The sequence below is a fragment of the Gopherus evgoodei genome, chromosome 5 (genome assembly GCF_007399415.2).
Source record: "Gopherus evgoodei ecotype Sinaloan lineage chromosome 5, rGopEvg1_v1.p, whole genome shotgun sequence".
In the NCBI taxonomy this organism is placed as follows: domain Eukaryota; kingdom Metazoa; phylum Chordata; order Testudines; family Testudinidae; genus Gopherus; species Gopherus evgoodei.
The window spans coordinates 87,677,840-87,683,839 of NC_044326.1; positions in this window are offsets into that span (position 1 = coordinate 87,677,840).

Consider the following 6,000-nt stretch of genomic DNA (forward strand, 5'->3'; position numbering starts at 1 on the left):
GGAGAGTACTGGTTTTGAGAATACACTAGGTTAATTGTCATTGTCATAAACAGATAGCTAAGGGTTAATGTCTCTTTCACCTGAAACACCTGACCAGAGAACCAATCAGGAAACTGGATTTTTTCAACTTTGGGTGGAGGGAAGTGTGTCTCTGAGTCTTTGGTCTGTCTGCCTGTTTCCTCTGAGCTTTGGAGAAGTAGTTCTATTTTCTAGTCTTCTGTTTCTAAGTGTAAGGACAAAGAGATCAGATAGTAAGTTCTATGGTTTCTTTTCTTTGGTATTTGCATGAATGTAAGTGCTGGAGGGCTTTGATTTGTATTCTTTTTAAATAAGGCTGTTTATTCAATATTCTTTTAAGCAATTGACCCTGTGTTGTATCATCTTAATACAGAGAGAGCATTTGTATTTTTTCTTTCTTTTTTATATAAAGCTTTCTTTTAAGACCTGTTGGAGTTTTTCTTTACTTCAGGGAAATTGAGTCTGTACTCACCAGGGAATTGGTGGGAGGAAGAAATCAAGGGGAGAGCTGTGTGTTGGATTGCTAGCCTGATTTTGCATTTCCTCTGGGTGAAGAGGAAAGTGCTTTTGTTCCAGGATTGGGAACGGAGAGGGGGAATCACTCTGCGTAGTTTCACAGAGCTTGTGTCTGTGTATCTCTCCAGGAGCACCTGGAGGGGGGAAGGGGAAAGGATTATTTCCCTTTGTTGTGAGACTCAAGGGATTTGGGTCTTGGGGTTCCCAGGGAAGGTTTTTCAGGGGGACCAGAGTGCCCCAAAACACTCTAATTTTTTGGGTGGTGGCAGCAGGTACCAGGTCCAAGCTGGTAACTAAGCTTGGAGGTTTTCATGCTAACCCCCATATTTTGGACGCTAAGGTCCAAATCTGGGGATAAGGTTATGTCATGAGTGGCAGCGGCGGGATATAGACAGAATCCAGAAGCCAGTAGGAATATTATATTTTTCTTTTCTCTGCTAAGGGCTTTTTAGCAGAGAGAAACAGTTTGGTTTTAAAAGGGAACCAGAGAGAATTTTTTTTTCTGCTCTCTCTAGCAGTTTGTGGTTTGCATGTTAAGCGAGAAGACTGTTGAGGGTCTTTTGTCATGCAATAGCCCTCCCATTAGGAGGCAAAGTACCAGCACTTATATGCATGCAAATAAAGTGGTTTTTCTGGTTTCCCTTAATTGAACATTAGCTAGAGAGAGAAAAGGAAAAAAGCACTGTTGCTAGGCAGACTTCAGGAGGCAACAGAGAACCTGCAGTTCAGAGGATAAACACCGGAGGGCACCCCAACACAAGAAAACAGGAACCATGTCTACCAGGACAAAAATGGAGGCCGAAGACCAATTCAAAGAAGCTGAACACAGGCGACAACTGGAAATGAAACAAAAAGAGATGGAGATAAAAGAAAAGGAAGAAAGCATCAAACTGGCAGCCTTCCAAAGAGAACAGGCAGCCCAAGAGGCAGCACACAAAAGAAAACTAGAAGAAGAAGAGGTGGCCCACCGCCGAGAAATGGAAAAACAACAAAAAGAAATGGAAAAACAACAAAAAGAGAATGAAGAGAAGGAAAAACAGAGAAAACATGAACTGGAGATGGCAAAAGCTGGGCTGCATGTGCCAGCCAACCCTAACAACCCGGCGCCAATTATTGCTCCACAGCACAGGAAATTTCCCACCTACAAGGCAGGTGATGACACCGAGGCCTTCTTGGAAAATTTTGAAAGAGCCTGTCTTGGGTACAGCATCCCCGAAGACCAGTACATGGTAGAATTAAGGCCACACCTCAGTGGACCTTTAGCAGAGGTGGCAGCTGAAATGCCCAAGCCGCAAATGAATGACTATAAACTTTTTCAAACCAAGGCCAGATACAGGATGGGGATAACCCCAGATCATGCCCGTCGGCGCTTCAGAACCCAAAAGTGGAAACCAGAGGTGTCATTTCCCAAACACGCCTACTACATTGCAAAAAACTATGAGGCCTGGTTAACAGGAAACAACATTCAAACCTTGGAAGAAGTGAACCTCCTCATACAAATGAAGCAGTTCTTGGATGGTGTTCCTGAAGACATCACACGGTACATACAAGATAGAAATCCCAAAACTATCGCTGAGGCGGGGGAGATTGGAGCCAAATGGATGGAACTGGCAGAAAGCAAAAAAGCTACTGTCAAGGGGAACGATTACCCCAGGGGGCACACAAACCATAAACCCTACAACCGAGGACAGCCAAAGACCCTCCATACCACCCAAGTAAAGCCACAGATACCCTACTCTTCAACCTCACCAGTCTCCAGTAACTCACCTCGGCCCAGTGACCCATCAGATGGAAGATGCTTTAAGTGTAATGAACCGGGACACATCAAGGCCAACTGTCCCAAGAACACCATGCGAGTGCAATTCATTACACCACCATCACACAAAAGATCCCCAGGCCCGGATGCCTCTCAAATACCCTTGGAGCGAAGGGAAAATTTGAGAGTGGGCGGAAAGAAGGTTACTGCGTGGAGAGACACGGGGGCACAAGTGTCAGCTATCCACCAATCCTTCGTTGACCCCAAATTCATCAACCCAAAGGCCAAAGTTACAATTTACCCCTTCATGTCACAAGCTGTAGACTTGCCTACAGCTCAACTGCCTGTCCAGTACAAAGGCTGGTCAGGAATGTGGACTTTTGCAGTCTATGACAATTATCCTATCCCCATGCTACTGGGGGAAGACTTGGCCAACCAGGTGAGGCGGGCCAAGAGAGTGGGAATGGTTACCCGTAGCCAAACCAGGCAAGCTTCCAGACCCATTCCTGTTCCTGAGCCGTCCACAGAGGCCCCGTCTGTGTTACCAGAAACCCAGACAGAGGTAGTGGACCCGGATTCCATGCCTACCACTGAAACAGCCACAGCATCTCCAGTCCCAGGCCCGGAACTGGAACAGCAACCAGCACCAGCAAGTGCAACCACATCTTCAAACTCAACGCCAGAGGGCGCCAGCGAGCCAGAACTGGCAGAAGCACACGACAGCCATACCCAAAAGGCTCAGCCAGAGCCTGAAATACCCTCAGGTGCACCAGCGGAGAGCGGTTCACCAGCAACGGAAACAACCCCATCACCTACATCGCTTCCAGAGGGACCAAGCCCAAGTCCACAGTCTGAGGAAGAACTGGTGACCCCAGCCTCAAGGGAACAGTTCCAGGCTGAGCAGGAAGCAGATGACAGCCTTCAGAAAGCGTGGGCGGCGGCACGGAGCACCCCACCGCCTCTCAGCTCTTCTCATCGATCCCGGTTTGTTATAGACCAAGGACTTTTATACAAGGAAATTCTTTCTGGTGGACACCGGGAAGAATGGCAGCCGCAAAAACAGTTGCTGGTTCCAACTAAGTACCGGGAGAAGCTCTTAAGCTTAGCCCATGATCATCCCAGTGGCCATGCTGGGGTGAACGAACCAAGGACCGGTTGGGGAAGTCCTTCCACTGGGAGGGATGGGCAAGGACGTTGCCAAGTATGTCCGGTCTTGTGATGGTATGCCAAAGAGTGGGAAAGCATCAGACCAGGTCAAGGCCCCTCTCCAGCACTCCCCATAATGAGGTCCCATTTCAGCGAGTAGGCTGTGGCTATTCTGGGCCCCTTTCCAAAAAAGACGCCCAGAGGAAAGCAGTACGTACTGACTTTAGTGGACTTTGCTACCCGATGGCCAGAAGCAGTAGCTTAGGCAACACCAGGGCTAACACTGTGCCTGCCCTAACAGACATCTTTGCCAGGGTAGGTTGGCCCTCTGCATCCTTACAGATCAGGGTCTAATTTCCTGGCAGGGACCATGAAAAACTGTGGGAAAACTCATGGGGTGAATCACTTGGTGCCACCCCGTACCACCATCAAACCAATGGCCTGGTGGAAAGGTTCAATGGACACTTTGGGGGCCATGATAAAAAAATTCATCAACGCATTCTCCAATAATGGGACCTAGTGTTGCAGCAGTTGCTGTTTGCCTACAGGGCTGTACCACATCCCAGTTTAGGGTTTTCACCATTTGAACTTGTGTATGGTCACGAGGTTAAGGGGCCATTACAGTTGGTGAAGCAGCAATGGGAGGGGTTTACGCCTTCTCCAGGAACTAACATTCTGGACTTTGTAAGCAACCTACAAAGCACCCTCCGACACTCTTTAGCCCTTGCTAGAGAGAACCTAAAGGATGCTCAAGAACAGCAAAAGGCCTGGTATGACAGACATGCCAGAGAACGTTCCTTCAAGGTAGGAGACCAGGTTATGGTCTTGAAGGCGCAACAGGCCCATAAAATGGAAGCATCATGGGAAGGGCCATTCACGGTCCAAGAGCGCCTGGGAACTGTAAACTATCTCATAGCATTTCCCAATTCCTCACTAAAGCCTAAAGTGTACCATGTTAATTCTCTCAGCCTTTCTATTCCAGAGACTTACAGGTTTGTCAGTTTACAGTCCAGGGAGATGATGCTGAGTGGCCTGACGGTGTCTACTACGACGGAAAAAAAAGACGGTGGCGTGGAAGAGGTGAACCTCTCAACCACCCTGGAACGTCTGCAGCGGCAACAAATCAAGGAGCTGTGCACTAGCTTCGCCCCATTGTTCTCAGCCACCCCAGGACGGACTGAACGGGCATACCACTCCATTGATACAGGTAATGCTCACCCAATCAGAACCCCACCCTACCGAGTGTCTCCTCATGCCCAAGCTGCTATAGAACGGGAGATCCAGAACATGCTACAGATGGGTATAATCCGCTCATCTACCAGTGCATGGGCATCTCCAGTGGTTCTGGTACCCAAACCAGATGGGGAAATACGCTTCTGCGTGGACTACCGTAAGCTAAATGCTGTAACTCGTCCGGACAACTATCCAATGCCACGTACTGATGAGCTATTGGAAAAGTTGGGACGTGCCCAGTTCATCTCTACCATAGACTTAACCAAGGGGTACTGGCAAGTACCGCTAGATGAACTGCCAAGGAGAGGTCAGCATTCGTCACCCATACGGGGGTGTATGAATTCAATGTCCTTCCTTTCGGCCTTCAAATGCACCCGCCACCTTCCAGAGGCTGGTAGACGGTCTACTAGCTGGACTGGGAGAATTTGCAGTTGCCTACCTCGATGATGTGGCCATTTTTTTCAGACTCCTGGCCCGAACACCTACTCCACCTGGAACAAGGTCTTTGAGCGCATCAGGCAGGCAGGGACTAACTTTAAGGCCAAAAAGTGTCAAATAGGCCAAAACAGAGTGACTTACCTGGGGCACCAGGTGGGTCGAGGAACCATAAACCCCCTACAGGCCAGGTGGATGCTATCCAAAAGTGGCCTGTCCAAGGTCAAAGAAACAGGTCCAATCCTTCTTAGGCTTGGCCGGATACTACAGGCGATTTGTACCACACTACAGCCAAATCGCTGCCCATTGACCGACCTGACCAAAAACACCCAGCCAAATGCCGTTAAGTGGACTGATAAGTGTCAAAAAGCCTTTACCAACTTAAGGCAACACTCATGTCTGACCCTGTACTCAGGGCCCCGGATTTTGACAAGCCATTCCTAGTAACCACAGATGCATCTGAGCGTGGTATAGGAGCAGTGCTCATGCAGGGAAGCAACAGATCACAACTTCCATCCTGTCGTGTTTCTCAGCAAGAACTGTCTGAGAGGGAAAGTCACCTGGTCAGTCAGTGAAAGAAATGCTATGCCATTGTGTACGCCCTGGAAAAGCTACGCCCATATGTTTTGGGGACGGCGGTTCCAACTACAAACTGACCCATGCTGCCACTAAAGTGGCTTCATACTGCCAAGGGGAACAACAAGAAACTTCTTCGTTGGAGGTTTAGCTCTCCAAAATTTTAATTTTAAAATTCAACACATCACAGGAGCTTCTAACAAAGTTGCTGATGCACTCTCCCGTGAGAGTTTCCCAGAATCCAGTAGTTAAAAGTGTTCTTAAAATGTAAAGTCTGTTAGTTATACTTAGTAGTATATGTAACGGTGCATGTGTTGTAT